Here is a 26,372-nt window from a genome sequence, read left to right as displayed (position 1 = left end):
ATATAAATGAAACTGTTGCAACTTTATTCAATATGGTTGAATGTCTATGTTGTGTTGTTTCATCATTCCCAAATGTTTCCCTCAATCAAGAATTGGTTGCTTTGAAAAATCTGGGATTTATGTTTTTATTTTTATTTAACTAAATGATCTCGATTAGATCTGAGATAAAATCAGCATTTCCACCTAGTGGGAAACTGGTATTCCACCTCTTTTTTTCCCAAATCTTGGTGAAACTGAAGCTGAAATATTGAAATTAAAAGCTCATGGAAAAATATTGAGATAATAAATTATTTTTGGAAACATTTCAATATTGTGTTTTCTATGGTGCAGATTTACCCCACTGTGTTATAGCTCATAAATCTAATGGGCTTTTTCTCCTTCCTTGGTTCTCTGAACTGACTGCATCTCCCTAGGTGCAACCTGTGTGGACTCCTGTAGAGAATTTCTCTAAAGGGAAAGTTTGATCAACAAGGTCATGGGGGACAGAATGCAATAAAAGAGGAAAGGAGTTTTCTTCAGGACATGGGAGGAGAACAACTTGGAGCGATTTGCTATTTAATGAAATAACAGTGAAGGAAGCAAACATTGCAACACCAAGCAGTAGAATTTGGGGGGGGGGGGGGGGGGGGAGAGAGAGAGAGTGCAAGTGAATGTAAGTTAAAATAAAGACAGGGCATTGAAAAGCACTAGATCAATCAGCTAGTGAGCTAGTGGAAATTGTACTGACTATCTTAAGACTTTTTTGAGTTGTGCATGCAGAAGAAGAATCAAACCCCAAAGGTGATGGCTGTGCTACACCTCATACTTTCAGTTTGCACATGGGGTCCCTTGCTGTTGCTGAGAGAGGTCATGGTGGAGACTGCACAGGGCTGCGAGTTGGCCCCAGCGCGCATCCAGCCTGGGAGCAGGTGCCACAGCACAGCAGAGCTGAGTGATGGCATTTCAGTGGTTTATTTGATTTCCATTTGTAATTCTGGTTGCTGTGATATGTTTGGAATTGGTTTGGAATACGCTTATACTAGCAGATATGAATGTTTTGGTGGAGCAGCTACGAGGTTGGATTTTTCTGACCTCAGGAAGTTTAATAAGATATTTATAAGATCACTGCAACCCTAATGATGTTATTAATGTAGGTACAATATACACAGAAGTGAATTATAGTCTAATAAATAGAATAAAATGCACTGTATAAAAATACTTTATAGCTTTAGAGGAATGTATGACATATATGGATTGGTTTATGAAATGACAGACTTTAAAAAGTGTTCTTCAGTTCTTCCCCTAGTACACTGGTTTGAACATCAGTTAATATCATGTCCTGCCAGGCCAAAGAGATCATGAAGATGAAAAGGCTGACTTTTGCTTTGGGTCAGGAAGAGAAGGCAGTAGCTTTTTCAACTTTTTTTTTTTTTTTTTTTTCCTCTCCCTACTGCAAAATATATTTTAGTGGAAAATTCCTGACCAGCTTTAATTTCTGTTGATGACTACACACAGTTTCCTGGTAGGCACAGCCATAAAGTATGAAGTCTTGCCTAAGCTCAGGTGCACTTCCAATGCTCTCAGCCTCTTCTGACCAGGAGGCAGTTGCAGAGGCTTCAGGACACGTTAATTAGCTCCAACCAGTGCTTACTAGCAGAGCAGTACACTGAGATCACTAGTCTCAGGTCAGGTTTTACTTTCCCTTTAATTTGGAAGATCGTATCTAAAAAAAAATGTCCTTTAATCTATACTCAGTGGTCAAAGGGGATATATTAAAGTGTGTGTGTTTTTTTTTTTTTTCCTGAAATCTTCAATAAGATTTCAATAGAAAAGTATTTGTTTATTTGCTGATTTGACAAGCTTTGTTTTTAAACAATGAAAAACATATGGTTTTTAGCAAAATTAAGCTAAGTCCTGCAGGGTTTTGTGTGTGCCCAGAGATTTTGATTTAAACATGAAAAACACAAGAGATTACTTACATGTCTAAATACCATGCTCATCAGACACATGAGAAACTCCAGGATTCAAATGCCTGCGCTCTGACTATGCGGAGACATTTCATTTTGTAGCTGATCTTTCCCCCTCCTCCCCTCTGTTGCTGGTGCACATTGCATAAGGTATGCATCACAACATGAAGAGGCTGCTCACCTGGTGGTGAGCCCCCTGCTCGTTGCGGGCACGCCCGGGGAGCCCCAGTGCGGCTGCTGTTGGCCCTGTGGAGGGTGGTGGGGGGCTGTCCGGAGCTGGCTTTGTCACTCTGTGTGTGCATCCCGGTGTCCAGCTCGTGGGAAAGGTGATTATCTTGGGCATGGTGCCGCGGGAGCTCAGTGTGTTGGCTCAGGGCTGTCACTGTGCTCGGGCTAGTAACAGCCTGCGAGAGGGGGATGCACAGAGCGCAGGCGTTTTGGTGGCTCCGCAGGCAACCAGCCCAGGTCAGTCAGGGACAGAGCTGAGCAGTGTGTTATGAGCCTTGCTTGATTCGAGCTGACTCTACAGAGCTGTTTAGATCCCTGCAATATGCTCATGAAATGCCTATAAGCTTGGATTTTCCATTACCCAGACTATTCCAGTACCCTATCATGCCAGCCAAGTAGCAGGGAGTGGACTGTAGCTAGCAAGGCTGGACCCCTTGTAAATACTTGAACTGTTTGGCTTTGTCTTTTTTTAATTTCTCACAACTTTGCACTTGACTAATTTTGCATTCCTGCTAGTTGTTGCATTTAATATTCTATTTGTGTTTTCCATTCTGCTGCTACAAATATATGCACCTTCACCAACATTACTGCTAATGACTTTTTCTTCTTTTCATCAATAAAACAAGTATTCTCCAGAGTGACAGTAAGATCATCTGCTAGAAACCACATTACTGTTAATAAGACAATACAAAGAAGAACAAAAAATTATTTCAGCTCAGCAGCTGTAGCATCGCTTTAACATTGGTGGTTGTGTGACTATCGCGGGGAGGAGGGTGGGGGGGGGGGGTGGGAGGGGAGAATGAGAGGAGTAGGCTTCCTTCTTCCTTTCATTACCATAAATCTTAAGAGGTTTGTTTTTCTATAATATCTATCCACCAAGTAAATCAAAACAGATACTAGATAACAAATACTTTGACAGGCAGCGTGAAATACAGCCTATGAGGGGGCCTTATCCTCTAGCAGCTGATTTCATAGGCATCTTTGTCTACTCAGAATATCCCTCTCTATCTCTGAGCATTACTTACAACAAGGCATTACTTACAACAAGAGTTTATTCATGTCTGGGAAGCATTGGCAGAAGGCTGAGAGAGCTGTTAACTGGGTAAGAAGTACTAGGAGTCTGGTTATACAAGCATATCTTAGTGTTTTTTGCAGCTATCTCAGTCCTCACCAACATAGCATGGAGTTACATTCCACATACTTAAACATAAGGGTTTTTGGGGGGTTACAAATTATAATTTAGCCTTTGACAACTAGACCAGCTATTTCAGGAAAATAATGAGAAATTTCATAGGGCCTTTTGTTTTATGTGTACTTTGTACTAAATATATTAGTTTGTAATCTTGTAATCTTTTCTATGGTCAAAAGCACTACTGCGCTTGTCTATGGGAGTAATAATTGCAACACAGCTGACCAAAACAATCTATTGTTTGTGTTCCCTCTTTTGGATTGGAAAAATAAATAAATTCTGAAGTGTTCATTAGTGATATGAATCCCCAGTTCCTACGAAGTCTGTTTAATCATATTAATTCATTAATTTACATGCATGAGAAAGTAAGTGGCCTAGTGATTAGACAACAGACACAGAGCCATGCAGGAGACACTGTCCCTCCTGCAGTGAAGTGCAAAATGGAGCAGCTTCCAAAAACATTAGCTCATGGGTGGTGTGTTGGTGCATGTTGATGGTGTCCCCCCTGCCACTTCTGTGCTAGCTCTGCTTTTCCCTGCTTCCTGCAGCAGCAAACAACTGCATGTAGCTGGATGTGCGCACAGAAATAAGGGATTTTGTCAAACTGGTGAGTTGCAAGCAGTTTAAATTTGTAATCTTTTCCTCAGGAAAACTAGATTATTATTATTATTATGTATAAAGTTATTTTCAGAGCTACAGTCTGCATAAGCAGAAGCTGTCAGGTGTAGAGGAGTTGCAAGGTGCTGGACAGACGCTGATTTTTAAAATAAACCAATAAAAAGTTGTCAGCAAGGGTCTTGATTTGAGTGTTTCAGTAGGATTCAAAGGGTAAATCAATTTTTTTATTTGTTTCATCTGAATATTTAAATAATTGACTTGTGGCTAACATGCACAAAAAGAGCATCACTTTGTTTAATTATTTAAGTATGAGCATTCAAACATTAACATAAGAAGTCTGCATATGTTTTTAATATGGTAATAATGAAAGGGGCCCTTTTAATGACTGAGATTTTTGCCTAGAAATTATGCCAACAAAGACTCCCATAATAGTTCAGGCATGTGCCTTCTGCTTCTGGGGCATTAAGCTTTAGCTCTTCTGGGTTTTGCTGTATAAAATTTCTATTCATAGAGTAACTGTAATTAATTCTTGACCCTCCCAAAAGGAATTCCCCATTGTCTAAAATCTTTCCAAGGTAAAGAAGTGTCCTTTGAAAGTACGGTAATAACCCCATGAAGCAGCAGTATTGTTAATGAACAAAGATATTTTCAGATGTGTACTGAAATATATAGAATCAATTGGCTTTCAGTGTGGTTGATCTAGAGAACAATCCCATGAGCTGAGTGCTTGTAGGAGCACTAAAGCTGGTTGTGTGTTCATTTATCCCACTTGAGGGATATTACTCACAAAATTTAGAGTCAATATAAACTATCAGAAATGCTTATGCTACAAATTTTACATTCTCTCTGAGACTTGTCCTTGAGCAGGATAAGCATGGGTACAGTAAAGACACTGGATTACACCTATAAACAAAACATTAACTCTTTGTTACCAGGAAAGCTTTCATGCACCAATGGTCAACTTATGCAAGAGGAATCTGAAGCCATTTGAGAAGGAAGTCCTCTCTGTATGATTTACCTAGAAAGAATCACAACAATCACACTACTTATCCTTGATAATTACTGGCTACTATGTCAGTACTGCACTTGAATCTTTCAGAGGTATGCTTGAATATCTATCTATCTACTCACCGATGTCAGTGATGAGCATGATGAACCATTCCCATCCAAGTAGAGATGGGCTCTGTGGGTTGGAAGAGTGTACACAAAAAAGCACTTGTAGAACTCCTGCTGGTAAGAATTCATCATAGACTCTTTATCCTGAGCAATGGTTTTAGGTTTGAAACTTATTTTTTCTTTTTCACCATTAATTTGGGCACACAGAGACCTTAGCTACAGTTAGAATTTGCAATTGCAGAGAATTTATAGTATGCGCTTAATGCCACTATTTCTACAGCGTTGTGTTTATTATTATTATTAATAATAATTTATTTTAGGCCAGTCATGGGCTGGTTTGGGACAATGCAGAGGGTTTCTGACTTGCCCCAACTGTGGAAGAGGCAGGGTGTGTGTGCTTCAACTCAAAAAAAACTGCACAAAGTTGTCTGGTACACATGACCCGAGGGGTCAACCCTGTCAGCTTGAAAGTTAAGATTTTCTTCTATATCCCTATTTTACTACATCACATACTTTCAGGTATGATCTGCTGCCTGTTTTGCATAGCTGATCAATTACTGTCGCTTGTGATTTGGAAACATTTTTGCCTCAAACTAGAGCTTTTAGCTAATGGTAAGGGGAGGGAGACAAAGTCTTTTGGTAAGTTCCTGTGCAGGCAAATATTTTGGCCTTAGAGGTGTCACATTTATTTATGAATGGCTTCCTTTTAATTCAAGATGACATTTGCTGTTAATAGGATGAATAACTGGCTTTCTAAAACATAAGTTTGTGAGTGGTTTAGTGTGTATTGCGTCTCCACTTTATCTCAAACATATTCCCCAAAATAGTTAAAAATTGTATTTTGGGTGTTTATTATACTCTCAAGAATGAGTTAAGTAGAAAGAGACATGCTACAAGTGATGCTGATTATACAAATTATAGTATTTATAAATAAATGTACATGCTAAATAGATAGTATAGAGCTGTTAACAATGTCTGAAGTTTTAGTTAAAGGGGGTAATTTCCTATAGAAGAAATGTCTACTGTCTTAATTATCTTACTAGTACTAACTCTACAGGATTGTGAATATGGCAACCAATTGTATTGTGTCATAGGATTTTAAATGTGTAGGTTGTTTTTCTGTTTTGCAAGCATGCAGTATTTCCTATATTAATTTATTCATAACTGCTTATGAGTATAAACCTAATTAAATAACAGGTATTTAACTGGCATTCCTTTATCTTTACTTCACAGTATACAATTTGCTTCTAAATTGTTATTTTTTTATATCACCACAAAAGTCTGCTATGTATTACTCTGTCCTCTGGCTTATATTTTAGCTAGATCTTAATAAGAAGCTTCACTTTTTTTTTGGGGGGGGACTTTTTTCCTTTTCTACAGCTCCAGTGAACCTATCAAATATTTCATTATAACAAGTTCCTACCATTCTGCTTCCTCTTGACACTTATGTCAGATTCATAGTTAAAGCTGGAAGAAGTCTTTAATAACAGGACATCATTTTCCTTACCAATTCAGAAATATGAAAGCCTTCGTAACCTACTCTAAATGCTTCCCATGAGCTCTCAAGAGCAACAGCCAGAGTTTGATAGGTGTAGTGTGTACTTCCACATATGTTATATTTATAGGTCTTGTAAAGTCTTTCTTTCCTCAGAACTCCTTTCATATCATTATTCCTGGGAGTGCAATTGATCAATAAAAAGCTACTACAGAAGCTCCTGCACTGCAAAGGGTGAGGGGTGGCCACTTAGCATTTCTTAGATCATGTACCAGCTCTATGTTTTGTCCTTATTTCCAGGAATGTGCTCCATTATTATTTATGATCTTATTAATTATTTGGGATAGTGACAACATATTAAATCGACAAGTGTGGATGTTAAAGCTTACAGAACTGGTAACTTTTTGAAGTGTATATGATGCTGACAGACATGGGCCCAATGCTTATCTATGCTGTGTTGGTGAAATTATCTTTGTGTCTCACTCTTTGGTCTGACTTTCAGCATTGTCTGTAGATGAATTTTAAAATGGAGTAGAAATGGGCCTTTAGGGTTGGTGGATTTCACATATCATCCTCTTTGCTGATTGTGGCTTGTTCTGCTCAATCTTTGGTCAGGAGGAGGCTCTTTCATCCTAGTTGCCAAATAGAAAGGGAGGACACTGCAGCGAAGTGTTACGCCTGCCATAGCTAAACAAATACTAGGCGAAAACAGTGGGCGAATAGGGAGACAGATGTGGGTACTGATAGCCAAAGGGTATGGCTGATTAAGCTGTACCTTTAAGCGTTACTGTTTGTCCCATGTCCATCTCTGAGAATAGTTATGATGTTGTCCCCACAACCTGGTCAACTTTAGCTATGGAAGTGGTGGCAGAACTGCTGGTACAACCCAGAGTCCAGCTGCTGAAATAGCCCACGACTTTCCTGGACTGCAAGTTTTTATTCTGGGCAGGCGGAGGCAATGACTGTGGAAGAGACCGAAAGGAAGGGACAGTTTTTAGTGAGGGGTGTTTATTAATAGAAAGAGATAGCATACTCCTAATTGCAACTTTGGCACTACCCAGAATAATTTTGCTTTTGCTCACAAATGAACAGTCATAAGGGTTCTGCTGAGCAGGTGATGTGCTGCTGCAACAAGACTGTTGGAGATTGTTTGGCTCTGAGTGGCTATTGAGAGCAAAATGCTTTATTAGTAGTCATTGAAACAATCAGTGAAGACATGTTGTATCTTCCAAAAAGCCTACTTTAATGAATTAATTTTCATATTTTTAATACTCCTGTTACATTAAGATTTATATGCAACTGAGTTATGGCTGTTGTGGGAAACAGCTTTAGAATTTCTTGGCATTTATGTATTTAAATTCCTTAACCATAATATTACATTAACGTAGTTGCACTGAACATTAAATTGATTTAAAAGTATTAATACTACATGCAATATATGCTCCTTAGAGTGTAAATATCATAAAGCAGTAACAAAATGCAAATTGGAAAAATATCTCCCACATTCTTGGTGTAAGTATTAACATTTTGCATTAATTCCTGATGGTTTATCGTACTCATTATAGCAAGATTACTTATGGTTTTTTTTTTTTTTTTTTTTTAATTTATTTAAAGAAGTATAAATGAGCTCTGTATCAGCTTCTGGATCTTGTAGAATTAAAATACATATTTGTCTTATGCTTTTGTAGATTGGGATGGGAGAACCATCATAAAGCCATCCATAAAGTAGCTACCTCTAGCAATACATTTGATTTGAAATCATGAATCTTTCAGAAAAGACTACTGTGGTAAGTCTTGAGAGCAAGAACCTAGAATAGAAAAGCCTCATATCCTAGCATTTGTTTAACAAGGAAAAATATAAGTGCAGTTATAAATGCAATTAGATAAGCACATTGTTAAAAAGTTTGCATGTGAGTGATCTGTATAAGTCTAAATGAACTTTAAATCCATTTGATGGCAGTCCCTACTGGCTGAGTATAATAAATCTGTAATTTTTGTGAGTGCATCCCTAAAAAGGCAGAAGACTACTGACCATTGCCAGTACCAGTAAAAATAACAAGCAGAGAACGCGATGTTTGCTGTCTCAAATGCTTCACGCAGAATTAAGAAATTAATTGATCAGAAACTCTAAGCTGAATATCCTAAGGGGCTCTCCAGGCCTGCTGTGGTACTGTGGAGGTCTGGCTACTCTTCCCTGTTGTGGTAAGGATGTGACTATGGTCTTAAGCAAGGCACATCACTCCATTTACTCTTTTATGCCCCCCCCCCCCCCCCCAAAAAAAAAAAACAAACAACTGTCTTCTTTGAGTTGGTGTACTGCCTTGCCCTTGTCTGGCTTGAGCCTCTAGGTGTTGTTTTGATGCACACCATACTCAAATGCAGAATCTGCACTGTCAGAAAGACTTCTGAAAAAAAATAATGCATTTATAGCAATTATGAATTATATTTCACTTATCTAAACCAGCAATTCACCTACCACCACTGTAGTATGTGCTTCTGACAGGAATGCAGTAACTAAATGTAATCAAAAGATCATAATTTTTGCTGAAATTTTCCATGCTAATGCACCTTTTATGCAAAACAATCCCTAGATTTTTTTTTCTAAATATGATTTCGTTATGCAGAGGCTGTTAATGGAAACATTCTATGCTGAAAACAGTTTACTGTTTGATTTTTAAAAACAGCTTCTATAACAGATCTCTTTAATGGAAATGTATTGTAAACACAAAACTGTTTACGATATACTATAAAATATTTTTATGTTGCAACACTCTAATGGAAATGTACTGTATATACGGCACTGATTATTTTCTATTAAAACACATTAAACAAAGCCTGCTTTAAACAGATATCCAGTTCATAATTTACATTAACAATTTTAGGTAGGCATTTTAAAAACAATCAACTTCATACAGCAAAACCTTTTAATATATTATTTTTTTTAAACTAACTGTTCAGTGATTTCTCGTTATTTTCAACAGAAAAGTGGGGATATGAAAGTAATACTTATTAGTTTTGAAGGCAGTCACGTTAACATGTTCTCACTTGCAGGTAGGTAAAAGCATTCTCAGACTAAGGTACATTGAACTGCATCTACAGTCTTCCACCTCTAGTCTTGGATTAAGAGACTTTATTACCACTGCCCTTTCACAGAATCACAGAATTTCTAGGTTGGAAGAGACCTCAAGATCATCGAGTCCAACCTCTGACCTAACGCTAACAGTCCCCACTAAACCATATCCCTAAGCTCTACATCTAAACGTCTTTTGAAGACTTCCAGGGATGGTGACTCCACCACGTCCCTGGGCAGCCTGTTCCAATGCCTAACAACCCTTTCGGTAAAGAAGTTCTTCCTAACATCTAACCTAAAACTCCCCTGGCGCAACTTTAGCCCATTCCCCCTCGTCCTGTCACCAGGCATGTGGGAGAACAGACCAGCCCCCACCTCGCTACAGCCTCCCTTGAGGTACTTTCAGCCAGACAGGGCTTATATTTATACAAATTCGGATAGTAAAGGTCAACAACAGTGAAAATAACTCCATTAGGTATTATGAGCTCTTTAGAGACCCAGCAAAAAAGGTTTGAGCTGGAGAGAAGTGTGTTCTCTCAGGAGAAAATATGTTAATCTATAAGCTTCTTTTCCCAGAGAAGTACTCTGCAAATCGGTTTTGTGGCTTGCAGTTGCTCCATCATGGACAACAGGAACTCTGTAGATCTGGTTCTGCATTGTTTCCCTTTAATACTTGCTTGGTGACAACATTCTCATCCTCTTCATTGTAATGCCTGAACATGCTGCTGGATGGCATTGAGGGTGCTCATGCTTAGGTCTTCCTCACTGAGACCCTGCTGGTGGAGGGACTGTGTGTTAGCTGAGGAGGTTCTAGACTGAAGAGAGGAAATATGAAAAAGAGCATCTTGTAATGAGACCTAGAAGGTCAGAGGTTGGAGACTCTTGGGTCCTTAGACACTTTCTCTGAAGAAAAAAAGTTCAATCACCGAGACAACTAACCTTTATTTTTACAGTCAAGCCTGGTCTTCTCACAGGAATGGGAACTGCTAACAATGCAGTTTGCCAACTCTCTCTGTCCCCGTTGGTAGTGGCTTGTAAGAGCAATTTGTTTGTTTGTTTGTTTTTCCCCCCTTAAAACTCAGTTGCCCGATGTTTTAATCTTTAATCTATGTGAAACTAAATGGTTGCTTTATTTTTCCCTCTCTGTACAAGCTTGCCCCTTATGCAATCAAATAAACCTGTGAGTCTCTCTCATGGCAGTGCAAGGTGACAGCCTGAAATACTTACGTCTGAGTCCATCAGATGGTATGTGGAGAATCACGATGCCATTTATGGGAGGAGACATATTTTATATTCTTTATTAATTTGTGAATGGATTTATTGCATTCTGGGAAAGACCAGATCTCAAAGATTAAATATGACTATAAACCTAATTTAAAAATTAACGTTCTTTAACATGTTTGGGTTTTTATAAAGTACAGCTCCAGCAAAGCAAGTATATTGGGAAATACACTTTAGATCTGTTAAGCAACACACTGAAAAAGTACAAGTGTAATATGGGTGAAAGAGGTAATGTCTTGACTTGCTTTTTTTTTTTTTTTTTTTTTTTTTTTTTTTTTTTTTCAAGTACCCAGATTTCACCTTACTGTATGGAAAGGATAGAGCATCACATCAGGTAGAGAGATGTTATTTTAAACTTTAAGTGACTCTAAATGGACTCTTACAATATGTAAAGTTATTGTTTCCTAGTGTAGAACAGTGTGGAATTGATATAACCATTTGTGTTGTGCCTGATTTTAATCTACAGGACTGGATACAATCCTGAGATTAATTTCCAAGTGGTTAGAGAGACAGTTATATTTAACGTCTTAGCTTTTCTTATAGCGAGCTTGTTTCAAGGTTTATAACTATCTTGAAGTAAATTACCTGTTGTCCTGGTTCAGGCTTTACGTGAGAGGCTGTCCATTTCATTCTGATAAATATTAGGTTATTTTTCCCTGAAAACTCCAGGAAACAAACAAACATTCCCCCCCCCCCCCCCAAAAAAAAAAAAAGTCTCAGCACAAGTAGCTTGTATGATGTTGCTAGCATGCATCTTTCATCCCTAGCAATAACAGTATAAGGTCTTTAACAAGAACAACTGTTGAGAAAAGGCTCCAGCTTCCACAACTGGTAGTTGCTTGAGATGATTCACCATGCAAAAAGGGACAATTTTTAAAGGTGGCTTTTGTTTTGATGTAATTTTACAGTATATAATCATTCAATAACAGTTAGCAATGACACTGGCAAAGAGAAAACATTTGAATGCTGAGGCTTGGCAAATTCTTGGGGTTCTGGATGGCAAATCTAAAATACTACATCTTATTGTACCTAGTAGAGCACTATGAACAGTCACTAAGAAAAACTACTTTCTGTTTGTTGTAGAGCAGATTTCTAAATGTCCATTTTCCCCTGGCAATCTTACCCAACTGAATTTGGTTCATATTTTGAATTTTGGTCTTCTCATTTGAGTTATTACATACAGTCTTAGGGAAACAAGAAAGGTGGCTATGTTTTGGTGCTAAAAAACAAAAAAAAAAACAACATATTTTTACCTGAAACATTTTGAGTTTCAGTGTAAAAATATCACTTAAATAGGGGACTGAGGGATTGGAGTTTACCCAAAGGAGCAGTATCTATTGTTCTCTGTGGATTTTAAGGAAGGTAAAATAGTTTATAATGTCTCTTTATTCTCACTGCTTAGAGCAGCTGGGCAAAGAAAGAGGAAATGGCTTCCTCCCAGTTCTTGTCAAATAACTGATCTGCAAATTATCACTCCAAGGCATAAGTTATACAATGAGGGTATGTTCATAAATCAGGAGTAAACTTCAAACAACATTTAGAGAAAAGGATTAAAATGAAGGCTTATTGGATTGAAACTTGATTAAATTTAATTAACAATTTTATTAAAAATCTACCTGGGCTATATGAATAAAACTAATAAATGGGGTCTGTATTGTGTAATTACCAAACTTGAACATGTATAAAATATATAAGCACACAACATGCATATAGAATGAATAATGCTCAGTAAATGAACATGTATCCAATATTTCTAGATATCTTTTGTTTAAAGGAGTCTGATTCAATAGCCAGTGTAAGATGTAAAGGAAACAAGGAAGTTCTTGCAACAAATACAGCTTGTGAAAATGAAATCTCTTTTCTTCAGTATCATGCAGAAGCTATTCAACATGTTACGCTAACACACTCTTTGATAGGAAATAACCAATTTCTTGAACTTGCAATTGCTTGGTTGAATGAATTTAACAAAACGTTACAGTACAGAAAATCTAGTCATTTGATTGTATTTTCTGTTGTACAGTGAAGAAACAGAGCACAGCCTAACACAATACTTAAATGTTTATAAGCTGAAAGATATTTCAGTTACATCTGATTAGAAGTTAATATCTTAAGCGATCTATCATTATCAGTATTAAATGTATTATCCCAACTGAAATAATAAATTTCATTTTAGTTGTGTTTAATAGCAAACATGAATCAGAAAGTGTTTCCTGAATTTTATTAAAATTCTGTTACAGCTCATTTATAACTGAGGACAATGAAGTACTTACAGAATACAAAATGATACAATCAGTGGAAAGATAAAGAGCTCCAAGCTACCTGTTCTATATTGTTAGCATAAATGGGGAATAAGATTGGATCAAGATAAGAGTTTTGCAAGACTGCCTTGGTTTTATTCTTAAAATAAATATAAATAAATAAATAAAATCTATAGCTATCTGTATCTAACATGTAGTTTATTCTGAATGAGGGCCTAATATTGAAGTTCTTAAAAAAATTAATGCATGGGCTTCACTTGGCCTTAGGCCTACATGGGCTGTGTTTGGTAGGACTCAATGCAATTAAGGCACATCAATAAAACGAAGTTTCAAGGACTTCAGCATGAGCATACAGCACTTCAACACTAGCTGACAGAGTACCCCATCATATTTTCTGCGATCTATATATATTAGGAAATGTGTGGTCTATAGAAATTTAGTGAGCAAAGCAGCGTAATTGTGTTTCTGCAGTAAAAGTTGAATTAATGTCTTTTTCAGTGTTTTGAATGGCATCATAATTTCTTTTTTAATGGGTATTGCAATAAGAACAGTCTTTAGAGGTGACTTTTGAACTTTGACTTTCTTGAAAAAAGTGTGTGCTTATGTATATGTAAATCCATGTGTCTGCACATATTCTAATTCTGAAGCTCTGAGGAGAGAACAAGGATGGTATGCACTTATCAAATGCCTTCACGTCTTGTTTATGTCTAAGATATCAGAATGTTTCGGTTTACCTTCAAAGTAATACAGAGGTCTATTTTTCATAGCCACTGCGCTGTTGACTTTGGCACAGGTGAAGAGAGCAGGCGTTTGTCACCTGCAGCAGTATTTCTAGTTAGTTTGGAGCAAACAGCATTTAGTACTGGTCAAGATCATGCTGTTAGATCTGTAGGTGAAGAACTTGAAACTATGGCTATAATTTTTTATTGCTGGAACCACTGCATATAAAAATGTTCTTGTCCTTTTCTTGTGACTTTCTACATGTGATTATTATTTTTCCCCTTTTGTTTGTAATAGCACTCACAGTGAAAAGTGAAGCCATAAGAGCTGTAAAGTATATTATTTAAACTGCAAATTCATTTTATAAAGCCATAAAGGCTGGAAATGTAAGGAATTAAAAAGGCTTCTGTGAGGTCTAGTAAGTACTACTATTTGCTTGATGATTCAGTAATTTGCTTTTTTCATCAGTATAATGTTTTCCTGTTTCCCTTTTCCATACATGTTGTGTGTTCATGGTGCCTCAGGTCATTCACAGTTAGAGATGTGTAAAGTAAACTGCATGCATACACTGTTACCAAAACCTACTGATGACTGCTGCTGGATGATAAGTAGGTGATAACTGTTGGACACTTCTCTCCACTGATAATCTGATAGCCCTGAGAAGATCAATGCAAAAACAACTAATCTATAAAGGCAAAAATACCCAGGGAAACAAACAATTTTTCAGAAAAATGATAAATTTGGAGCTAAATGATTCATTTTTCCCATCTTCTAGGGAACATCTGCAAAGCTAATATATATTTATTTATTTATATATATATATATATTTTTTTTTTTCCGGAAATCCTTAGAGTTTTTAGTGACCATTGCAGATGTATAACTGCAAAAACTCAGTGGTGGCAATTCCTAAGAAAAAACAACTGGGCACATTAGCATAGTAACAAGATGTTTCTCTTAGAGACTCTTGAAGTAAAAACTTCCAACAGTTGTCTTACCTGAATGATTTTGAAAGGCCATAACTTTCAAATGGAGAGCAACAATGCTACTAGCCACAACTCAAGGAAATCTTTCTTGTCTGTGTGTCTGTCTATCTTTCTTTTATACTATTTCAGAAACATTCCATACAAGATCTTTTTCTCTTCCTTTTTGATTTGTTTCACATTTATTTCAGATGCTGGGCAGCTGGGAGGGCATTAGGGCTGTATTACCTCCCGAGGTTCCTCTCAACTTTAATTACTGTGTGTATGTCTGTATGTTTGCATATATACAACTGTAGGCATACAGGCAATTATCTACTTCAGATATTTATTATTTTATTAAATCTCATAGCTTAACAGAGAGGTCTTGTGGTCATCTGAGAGTTACTCTGACAGTTTTCAGAAAATATTTAGTGTGTGCATTAGTGTAACAAACACTCTACAGTAACTGAAATAAGCCTGCATGTTAGGTACTTCTCCATCAAAGTATATTTATTCTTTTTCAGAGTGAACTGGAAAATACTGTTTTGTAGCTAATATATAGCAAGCTTTGTAAATGCAAACTAAGAGGTGGTCTGAATCTAATGTCCTCTTTCTAACATTAGAGGAAGCAGATAAACCCACTCTCTCCATGAGTACCTGTGCATAAATGGAATGGGTGCACATAGACTTAAATTACAAGCAACGTGCATTTTTATTATGGAATAAAAAACTACATCTAGGGGCTGTCCATCTCAGATTTCTTCTCAGATAAAGGAAAAATACACACACACATATATACGTTATATATGTATATAATTCTTATTTTATTTCTTGTTGTAGATATTGGATTATTTGTAGGACTAACCTAAGATTGATTCCAAGTTTAGCATCCAAGTTAGTGGCTTGGATTTTCTGAGGTGGTTGTTGTTATAGCCCCGGTCCATAGCACAGCAAAAATATTGCCTGTTGTTAGGAACTTGATGCTTAATTAGTCCCTACTGTAAATATCTTTTAAATGCAAAAAGCTTCAAAGAAAGACTAAGGATTGGTAAAGATTGGTTAATGAGTAAATAAACCCAACTAGCCCCAAATATGCCTTAGATGTGTATCTGTGTCCACCATTAATTTCTGTCCCTGACAATTCACTCATGGGTGATTGCTGACTTCCTGCACAGCAATGCTTTATTTGTCAAAGCTCCAGATCTTAATATAGTTCTTGAATTCACACCATTATAACTTTTATCCTTTAAATACAATTGAGTGCAAGTTCATTCATTTATTATGTATAAAAGATTATTCCTTGTTCTAGGAATTTAAAAAATAATAGCATTGATTCACTTCAATCTGCATAAATGCAGAACTTTTTATCATTATAGAATCAATCCTATAAATACATTTCTACCAGGTAGAAATATATTTAAGAGTCAGAAAATGAAGTAAGCCATCTAGCCAATAAGGGTAGACAATATTTCTTCTTCCAGGAATTTGTAGAGCTTCCTGCATGGTTGTAGTATATATATAAAGAAAAAAAAAACTACAGCTGGCACTCTTAGTGTAATGTTTTGCAACTCTGGTCACTGAGCAGAGAAGTCAATAGTGGGCTCACACAAGATGCTGATCTCTGGGCACCTGGGATCATACATATTGAGGAAGAACTGGGAGAAAGATGAAATACTTTCTGTGGCCAGGAGACTTACTGTTAAAACAAGTATTTTATCTGTGTATAGATTTGTGACTGCTTTGAACAGTGGTTAATAGCTATTAATTACCATTAGTGAGTTCAAAGCATTAAATTCAGTGACAAACCTGACAAAAACTGAAACCTGATTTGAACATGTTGACCCTCACCTTGCTTTTTAAACTGCAGCTTTCATCACAGTGTGTGTCTGTTCAGATAGTATTACAGCAAATAGTAATTGTTGTAATAACCACCACATAGGGCAGTTTGTTTCTAAGCCTATTTCATAAATAGAGTTCCCGAGTACTTTCAGAGAATGCTTATTCGTTCTGTTTTGACTTCAAATAAGAATTGAGTAGCTTTGTGTCCGAGTTCTTCCATCTCTGCAGTGTGTGTATCCATTCTCTCTGTCTTCAAAACTGTGGGTGTTTGTTTGTTTGTTCTGTTTTATGAAAGAAAAACCCACATAGAGGCTGCTAAAATTGATTGAGACAACTGTAAACAAAGAGAACTTCACATACCTTGAGGATTTTGATCCAGAATCTTTCTGTGTGAAAGATGAGGACAGACATAATTCTGATGAGTGTTTGCTCTGTTACAAGTCACGGATACCTGCTCTGAAGTTATACTACTCTAAAAAGGATGAAGAGTAGGTTACAGATGCAAGACTAAGGAAGCGTGAGTACATGCATAGGTATCAACGTATTTTTATTTTACTGTCATCTTTGCCTACAGTATAATTTCTCTATCAAAAGAAAAAGAACATGTAGAACATAAGATGCTAGTTCCTGATTATTTTTGAAGATGGTATACAGGCTAAAATGCTACAAGTAGTCTTTTTTTTTTTTTTTTTTCTTTCTGCAGTGTCATTTGGACTTCAGTACTTAGATCTTGGTTCTAATTATACCAGCCTATCTCGGACCACATGATTGAAGCATTTGCCAAAGATGTTAAAGTTAATTCAGTCTAGGTTTATGTTTTCAAACATTGTTAACTGGTGTGTATCTAAGATCTTTTTTTACTATGCAAAGTTACTGAAAGTGAAGATCGGGATCCTAGAGATTGTTTTTGAATATGCATAATCAAAAAAGGTGTTAACTTTTTTTACTACACAATAATTCAGAAGATTCTCTGATTCTCTAGGAGTAATTGTACTGTTGAAAGTTAATAGTGCTGAGCTGGGTTTGCTTCAGAAGATAAAACCCATGATAAAGTCTGTCTATTTCAACAAGTTTTTAAGTGGTTCTGAGAAACCTTAAAAAAAAAAAAAAAAAAAAAAAAGGTGTCTATAGGACTTGGTATAACAAAGTTGATACTTCGTTATACATTGTGTATAGGCATCTTTCCATATCTCTTTTTTTTAAACTCATATAGACCTATAGACATTATCTATGCATGAATTGATATAAATCATAACAATGGGACTTAGGTGAGTGGAGTAGGATAAAAGTGGGCATAATTTGGAGCCTGCCTGTTGTGATGGAAATGGAATTATGATTGCTACACGTTTGCCTAGTTGCTGAGATATTTAATAAATGAACATTGGTTTGAATTAATATGAAGCTAGTATGGAAAAATCAGCAGGAAGGAAACAGAGTAGATGAAGGTAAGACAGTGTTTCACAGATACTCTGAGATTCTTAAAAGGCACTAACAGTGTAGAATGTCTCTGCAATCTAAATTCAAACACGCTTCAGTAATAAAAAGCAAGGAGTTGTTTTGAGAGAACATAAAAGTTACAGGATCCCACTGATCTCTGCAATATATTTGCCTGCCCTCTCAGGAGGGTGGTTTAGAGAGGAGAGTTATGTTAATTGCAGACTGTCTGAAGTGGGGTTTTACTATTGTTACTGAGTTTAATTTCCATTAATAAAATCAATAGTAATTTGTAAGAAAGCCACCAGAAGTAGTAGGTCAGTAATGTTATAACATGGTGATGGGAAACTGGGTGAGGTTTGCCCCTTGGAGACTGCAGGTGGCTGGGGCCATGAGGGCACCTTTGCCCTCCCACAACATCCCCAGCCTCTTCCACACCGGGAGGGAGGTGCTCACACATCCCTCAATTTTCTTCCCTTCTTGGAGGAGTAAACAAGAGTGTTGTTTACTGTATCTGGGCCTTGAAAGCTTGAGAAGCACATTTCACACAGCATGATGCCTGAAGACAACTTCACTCCATTCTGATGTATGAGGCCAAGCTATTTAAGTATGACTGTTATGTAAATATTTACATTTGTCTTAAATATCTATCTATATAAAATACTGTCTTGCAATAATTATATCTATTCAATGCATACCACCCTTGCTTAGTAGCAAACACTAAAACTAGGTACTTACAAAGAGAAACCCTTGTCATTTGGGAAAGAAAACAGCTATAATCCTCTGATACTTGCCCCCCCCCCCCCCCCCCCCCCCCCCCAATTTTAATTGTTAATATCTTTTCAGCATGCGGGAGAAGTAATCTCCTACCACGCTAAAGCAGTCAGCCTAATTGAAAAGAAATACAAGTCATCTAGTGCACAGCTGAAAAATTCAGCTAAAATGCAATCTGTCATTATCTTTCCAATGCCAATTTTAAATAGGTATTAAAGTAAATGGGGGAAACATCTTCTCATTTCTCTTGTGGTATCATTTCGTTTTTACAGAAATCCCTAATCCTCAAATGAAGATTCTGCCTGATATCCAACAAAACACTCAAGACTCAGCCTCAAGTGTTTGGAAACCAGATCCAAAAATAGAGGAATAATTTTCCTATCATGAATTAATCTCATTTGAAAATGATTTTAAAAATACAGTTTATGCAATGCAAATCCTCACTCCCAGAATAACCTGTATTTGTGGTTGTTATGCCACAGTCAAGAGATAAATTACTGCTCAGTGAGCTGTTTCAGCATGGCAACGTGAACTGCAGCTAGGATTAAGGAAACTGATGAAGCATAACATACCATGAAAGAAATGAAAACATTTTATAGGACACATGGATATTATTGACAGGTTTCTACTGTTTAGATACAATGAACTCTTTCAGCAGGAGATCCTATTTGAAAAGTATCCTTTATTAGAAATTTATATGCCACATTTAAAAGTATTCACACTTTGTCTCCAGTTATTATGCACTATATAACACATTTCAATTTAATTGGAGAAACATTGTATTGTGATGCTGAACACTTGTTTAATGGAGATAATATTTTAGCTTTGTAGGGCAAGTTAGACTTGTTTGAAGATGAGACTTCCTAGGATTTGTAATTGGTAGTACATAGTTCTGTGTAGGTAGAAGTGTATCAAAACAATGTTAGATGAGGCCTTAGAAAATCAATCAAGTCCTTTAAAAGGTCAAGCCCAAACAAAATCTTACCAAAGCTATTACTACCAGAGTTTAGTTGACTCTCATCTCAAGAAAGACAACTTTCTTCAGACTTCTGCATCTACTTAAACCCCCACAACTTTAGGAATCTCTGGATCTGTATGGTATTGCATATGCTCAGCAAGTGTTAGGAAACAGCTTGATAAAATAATACCCATACATAAAGACTGTCAAACTGAAAAAGACAGTTTTTAACATTCTACTGTAACAATAGCTAAATATTTCTTCTTCAGGAGCTTTGCTTTCTCGTTTCTTTCTTGAAGTAGTGAAAGGTTGAGCTAGATGGAGACTATGCTCTCAAAAGTAATCATGTGTTGGTGTTGGTAGAAAATGATGGGGCATCTTTGCTTTCTGTTCCTCCTGGTATCACAATTTGGAAAATTTTGTAGTTAAAGTGAAACCAAGATCCAGTTTCTATTGTAGCTGTAGAGCTCATGGTAAAGAGAAAAGGGGGAAAAAAAAAAAGGAAACAGGAAGAATCCATCCTTAATATGTGCTTCCTACTCAGTTCTTTCATTTGAATCAATAGCAATTGGTACTTTAATGGGATTCAGTTCAGTGTTTTTAAAGTGTTTTTTTTTTTTTTTTTTTTTTCAGTGACTGGTATATCTCTTGTCTCTTCTCTGAGTGCACGTATAGTCCCAAATTTATGGAACGCAGAGACTTTAGAGCAAGATGTCTTCACAGACTGCTACCATAAATTATGTTTTCAGCCAGGCTTCATTCAGCAATGTTTTGCACATAAACATGCTCAATAGCAAAGCTTATCATCTCTGTGATGGTGAGATCCACTCACCTAGGTTAAATGGCCTTCCTGGAGTGTAATGGGTGAAGGGTTTTCTGCACTTCTATTTCCTCCAACAGCTCTGCAATTTTACTGCTGGAAAAGTCTGGGCAGTAAGATCCTGGTATGTGAAAATGTAGGATGAAATTGGTCCTCTTGTAGCAGGTGATGTGGTAGTGACATTGCAATGCAACAGCTTACTCAGATTTTCAAAGAGCTATTACAGGGCAGTGGCCTTCGGATATTTCAGGGAAACATAAAACAAAAACACCTTCTTGTTTGATTACTACACTTGCTCTGGTACTGAGGTTTAAGCCAAAGCTGAGAAGCTGTTAGATTTATTGGGGTGGGGGACACAGGGCATAAAGATGGAGGAGGAAGACAAAACAACACTGAGGATAATCTGGTTGAACACTGGTGTGAATATGAACTGCATGATGTTAGGTAAGCTGCATTATTCTTTACTGCAGACCAAAATCTAGAAAATACGATTTTTCTACTCACTGTGTTTCATTTGGAATCTGTGGGGAAGGAACGAAACAATGACAACAATGACAATAATAAAAGTAATATTAATAATAGTCTCTTGTGGGGGCCAGAGGAAAAATAAGGAATTTAGGTGATATATGCAGTGAGAATGCATGTGGAATGCAGATTAGTATGAATTAGGTGAAAAAATGTTTGTGCTAAACACCACCTGTCTGAATACAGATTTCATAATCAGCACAGGAAGACAACGAAAACAGTAATATTATTTTTGTTCCACAAAATATCATTGTATTTCAGAACATCCTATGATGTATATGGTACTGTATGAATCATATTATGCGGCACAGAGTCTAGATGAGAAAATCAACACAGCAAACTCCAAAAAACCTAGTGTGTCTGCTTTTCAGAAGCTAGTGCACTGTTAAAACTAAAGAGCGAGCAAAGACAGAGGAATAATATTTTATCAGCATTTGGTAGTGATGAGATGCTTGTGGTTATAACTGGCATGCAGAAAATTTTGGTTACCCCCCGCTCCATCTGGGCTTCTAGTTGCAACTACCTATTCCTATTCTGTTTTTTCTATACCACACATAACAAAATTAGTAGAAGGCCTTAAATTATACTTCAGTGTATATAGTATAGGAGAATGATTAACGTGCAATTATGGAAACAGAATGTGGCTTCTCAATTAACTCTTCATTGTGCTAGTGGTGGAGAGGTTAAAGATAGTCAGGTTCTGGTAAGAAGGAAGAACATAAGCAGAATACCATGTACTAGAATCCAGATTAGATATTTAGAGGTTATACTTACCACAGTTTTCATTAATTTCAAAAAGATGCCAGCCTGCTGGTGGTTGAGTGTTTAAAGACTACTTACAATTCCAAGATGAATGTGCACCTAAATTTCCATTTTTTTTTTTTTACTGAAAAAAAAAAAGCTGTCCTCAATCTCTTGTGAAAAAGTATCAGTTAATAAAAAGACTTAATGAAGACTTTACATTCAGCATTGGTGAAAATAAACCTAACTCCATTGATTGCAATATTTTTTTTTAATCTTTGAGAATATGTTGCCATCATAAATGCAAAAAAAAAAAAAAAAAAAAGCAATCTACAGTTTTAACTTATTCCTACGTTTTCACTGTTTTTATGGTCTTTCTGATAATGTTGCTTTTTTTTTTTTTTTTTCCTCTCTAGTGACTACAGAACTACCCTCATTATTTATCATGTCTTGACTAAGTGACCAATGTTTTCTGTCCTCTTCATCAGTCTGTCCCAAATACATCCCATAAATTCCTTCAGCTGAACTTTAGATCGTGGTCTATTTTGCTCCTACCAATTGAAACTCCCAGTTAGATCCATGCTGAGGCTGAAAATAGCAATAAATACAAGCAGGAATGCAACAATACCCAAGGAATATCTAAGGCAGGAATACAACAAAAATGATGCAGATTTGTTTTTTCATTTGCATTTAGAAAAATAATTGGAATATCTTTTGTTTCTGGTAAATGCAAACTATCCTTAGCTAAAGTTACCTGCCACGGAAACGACCCTCAGTGTCCTCATCACCAGTCATGGGACAAGTCCCAGCTGGAACCATTTATTGGCTTAGTCAAGTGCTCCACTATTGTGTTCTAAATATGTCAACCTTGATTCATCCTTGGGCTTAGTTGCTGTCAAACACTGTTAAATGGAACTGGAATCAGCATTGCACCTAGGTTTCCACTAAGCCAAAAACATAATCACTTCTGTAGAAATATTAGTATTCTGTGGCACTGAAGAGTCAATTTGATAAAGAGAACAGCATTTCTGTGAATGTATTTTGTAAGTAAAGGGAAGTCTGGACAGAGCTTTGGTACCAGCTAGAAGTAAAAATATTATGTCAGTAGTGAAAGCTTTGGCAACAAGTTCTGTCCCTTGGAGGTGCCAAACTTCTCATTTATTTGCAGGATTTATATTGTCAGTGAACGTGCAGGGGTAGATTATGAAACCAAAATTAGGACTATCACTGTCAGCAAGGGCATTGGCACCATTAAGTTTAATGTTTAGTTTGTTTGGTGTTATAAGTAAGACTAAACAGGAAAACTGAATCGTTCTGAGAAGTGAATGGTAAGGTGCAAGATAATCTTAAGAGTGGATAAGGAAAGAATAGGTTTCATCCCCAACAGCAAAAGGCAGTTAAAGAAATATGCTCAGAAGAGCATGTTGCCTACTTCTGTATATCATGTGCAATGGTTTGAGGAAGCATTTATATAGAATTCAGGCTGTGTTCCAAAGGAAAACAGCATCTGAAGGGAAGTATATACTTGCATGCTGTTTGAGATATGAGGACGGAAGCATGAACGCTACCAATAGCTGCTAATGTACTTTATATTTTGGTGAAAACTAAAAATGGAAGGAATGTTGTATGAGGAGATATTCACAGGACTGCTAAGCACACAGTGATCAGTTCTGAACACTCTCATTTACTTAGTAGAGGTCTTCAAAATGTGAAAATGGCCTCCAAAGCATGCGTATCTTTATGACTGTCAGCAGTTGAGTTTTTGACCCTACCATTTCCTTTACTGTGAAATGGAGGGAGAACGTGATGTTTTCAGTGGCACATGAAGATACATTCTCAGTAATTTATCTTAATTCATGTCATATATATCACTAGGCATTCAGTAAACCCTCTGCTGCATAAACCTACTCCTTCTTCCTTCTTATTTATTGTATTCTGTATGTCCCCTGAAGGTAGGACTCTGAAGGTCCCCTGTGACCTGTGACCATTTCTCCTGTGAAACTACAGTGCCGTCTAGTTTGTGTTTTTTTTTTTTTCTCTTCAAAAAAATCGGGGTTATCAGGGTTCTTGGAGTAGGGAAGAGAGATTATCACACACTTAACAAGGCATATTACAAATGCAGTAATTGATTTTCATTTTCCCCTCCCCCCCTATGATTTCTAATAACAGAATACTCTGGACATGAGAAATCTTTCATGTGTGTATGAGCTTGTGGCTAGGCTAGCTTTGAAGAGGAGCAAATGCCAGATTCTAGTGTGTCAGCAGTTTATCTTCACAGGATTGTTGACTGTTCTTTTTTAGTGCCTAACGTTCTTTCTGTGTGTCCACATTAAATAAATGTACAAGAATAAAACCATCGGTGAATAAGAATTATTCAGTTTCTCTGGTAACAATGTTTTGAATCCTTTGTGCTCTGGTGTAAATTCCTTCCCCAGGGCAAAACATGGGAAGAGTTAAGCCATGTTTATTTTTCAACCTGCCACAATATTTGCTTTTGTGTTTACACTATTGAGTGCATCTGGCTCAAGCAAAGATAAGAGATTTCACCTTAAATCATTGACATAACAGAAACCAAACATTTTTACATTTTTTTCACTGTATTTTAAGGATAAATAACATAAAAGATCTATTGCATTAGTGGTTAAATCTGCTAAAAATCATTGTGAATGCATTTTTTAATTTAATTTCACATTTACTAGGTATTAATAACTTGTTAACCTCTTTTATGTTGTGTGCATTCAATTTTATAGCAATCTGAGAAGAATCCTGACAATTGGTTGGCCACACATTAGACAGGAAACATTAACATTATTATATTTCATTAATGAAAAAAGCACTGTGCATAACTAATGGATTTTATTAAGGCTAATATATGTAACAGCAGGAGCAGTTGGTAAACCAAAGGAAGATTTTTAGCAAGTGCTCTGTGGAACAAAAAGTCACTGAAAAGTAAAAATAATAAACCTGTTTGACACACTGAGGGAGCGGTGTAACTTTTGTAGGGTGAAGACACCATGCTTGATACCTCTGCAGCTGGGAGGGCCCTGAAGTAACAGTGTCTGACATGGCTGAGGCATGTCATCAAAGGGAAAGAAAGAATCCTGACATGAGAGATTCTGAAGAGTACTCCTGGTGGGAAAGCTGCTGCCATGCAGGAAACTGCATGACATAGTTTCTCATGCAGGAAACTCCATGAGAAACTTGTCCCCCCTGGGATGCTGCAGGGTTCTAATAATTGATGGAATATTATTAAGATGTGGCGCTAAAGATGCTTTTGGAACTGTGTAAATAGCACAAAGTGTACATTGACAAACTAATTAGTTTACCTTTGTTCATTAAGACACTTGTCTTGATGAACTTTTAATGTATGTTACAGATGGGACAGTACTGTTGCTGTTTTAACCCCCTTTTAATACAGCATTTCAAAAAAAAAGGTATTTCACTAAATGTTCTGCGTCAGCAGTGAGCTGTTGAGCCTAGGAAAGCAGAAAATTGCCCATGTTAAAAACTCCAGCTATTTAGGAATCAGCTTCCAAAATGGCTGCTACAAAGTTGTTTGCTACTTAAATATCTCATTTCAATTATTTTTTTTAAAGACTGTCAAAATGCATCAGTAAAATACCCCTTTCTATGAAGCTTAAAACACAAAAGCAGATGGTCACACATTAATTCAAGTGTTGTAAATATTACAGCATTATAATGCAGTCGTCTAGACCTAATGTGTACTATTGCACTGCCTCTTCTCTCAAGTTCAGTGCTACATGTAAAAAGTAACAGCTTTGTTTATCTAACACACAACACTAACTTTAAGCACAGCGCTTTCTTTTGTGTTAATAAGGCAAACCATACTTTCTGGCTTATGAAAAGGCCTAGTGTAGCATATGCTATGCATAGGGCATACCTATGTTTAGAAGGGATTGGTTGGTCATCCAGCAGGAAATATGAGATGAGCACATCTGAAAGGGAGCTCTATTCTGGCACTGAATTACTTCTGCAAGGCCACCTGGTCCAGAACTGCTTTATGAAGTCTCAGATGGTATCACCTATCAGCTAAAGGGCAGGCTGCAAAGTAGTAGCCAATATGGAGGGGAACAGGTGTAGAATAAGTAAAGAAATAAAATGCAGTAAAAAGAACCATAAGTGCAAGAAAAGTTATCTTTCTGCTAAAAGTAACTGACCCAAAAACTGCTTTTTCTATCTGGCTGAACTTGGTTTGAACTTTAGGTGTGATCTGATGATCTGAAAATCATATCACCTTTTGTTCCAGGTCTTTAAAGACCACTGGCCATGGGGGTTAAAAAAAAAAAAAAAAAAAAAAAAAAAAAAGTTTTGTGCTTACAAAGCCAGCTATGTTACAATATTTAAAAGCTTGTTCTTTTTCCCTGTGTGAAGCTAGAAGTG

General features: G+C 36.7%; 1 protein-coding gene across 15 annotated transcripts in view; it reads left to right on the top strand.

Moving 5' to 3' along the window:
• The window catches only part of LOC311436441 (uncharacterized protein), a 289,119-nt gene that overhangs the window by 156,549 nt on the left and 106,198 nt on the right, over positions 1-26,372 (top strand). For 4 of the 15 annotated variants that reach the window (XR_014692853.1, XR_014692854.1, XR_014692855.1 and 1 more), the window contains exon 2: positions 11,230-11,277. The exons of the other annotated variants lie outside the window; for them this stretch is intronic. The gene's annotated coding sequence lies outside the window, so the exon portion shown is untranslated. The remainder of the gene's footprint in view (positions 1-11,229; positions 11,278-26,372) is intronic. 15 annotated transcript variants of the gene reach the window in all.

This window comes from Aythya ferina (assembly GCF_964211825.1).
Source record: "Aythya ferina genome assembly, chromosome: 4".
Taxonomy (NCBI): domain Eukaryota; kingdom Metazoa; phylum Chordata; class Aves; order Anseriformes; family Anatidae; genus Aythya; species Aythya ferina.
Note: the sequence above shows the minus strand (reverse complement) of the source record. Positions and strands in the feature narration are given on the sequence as shown.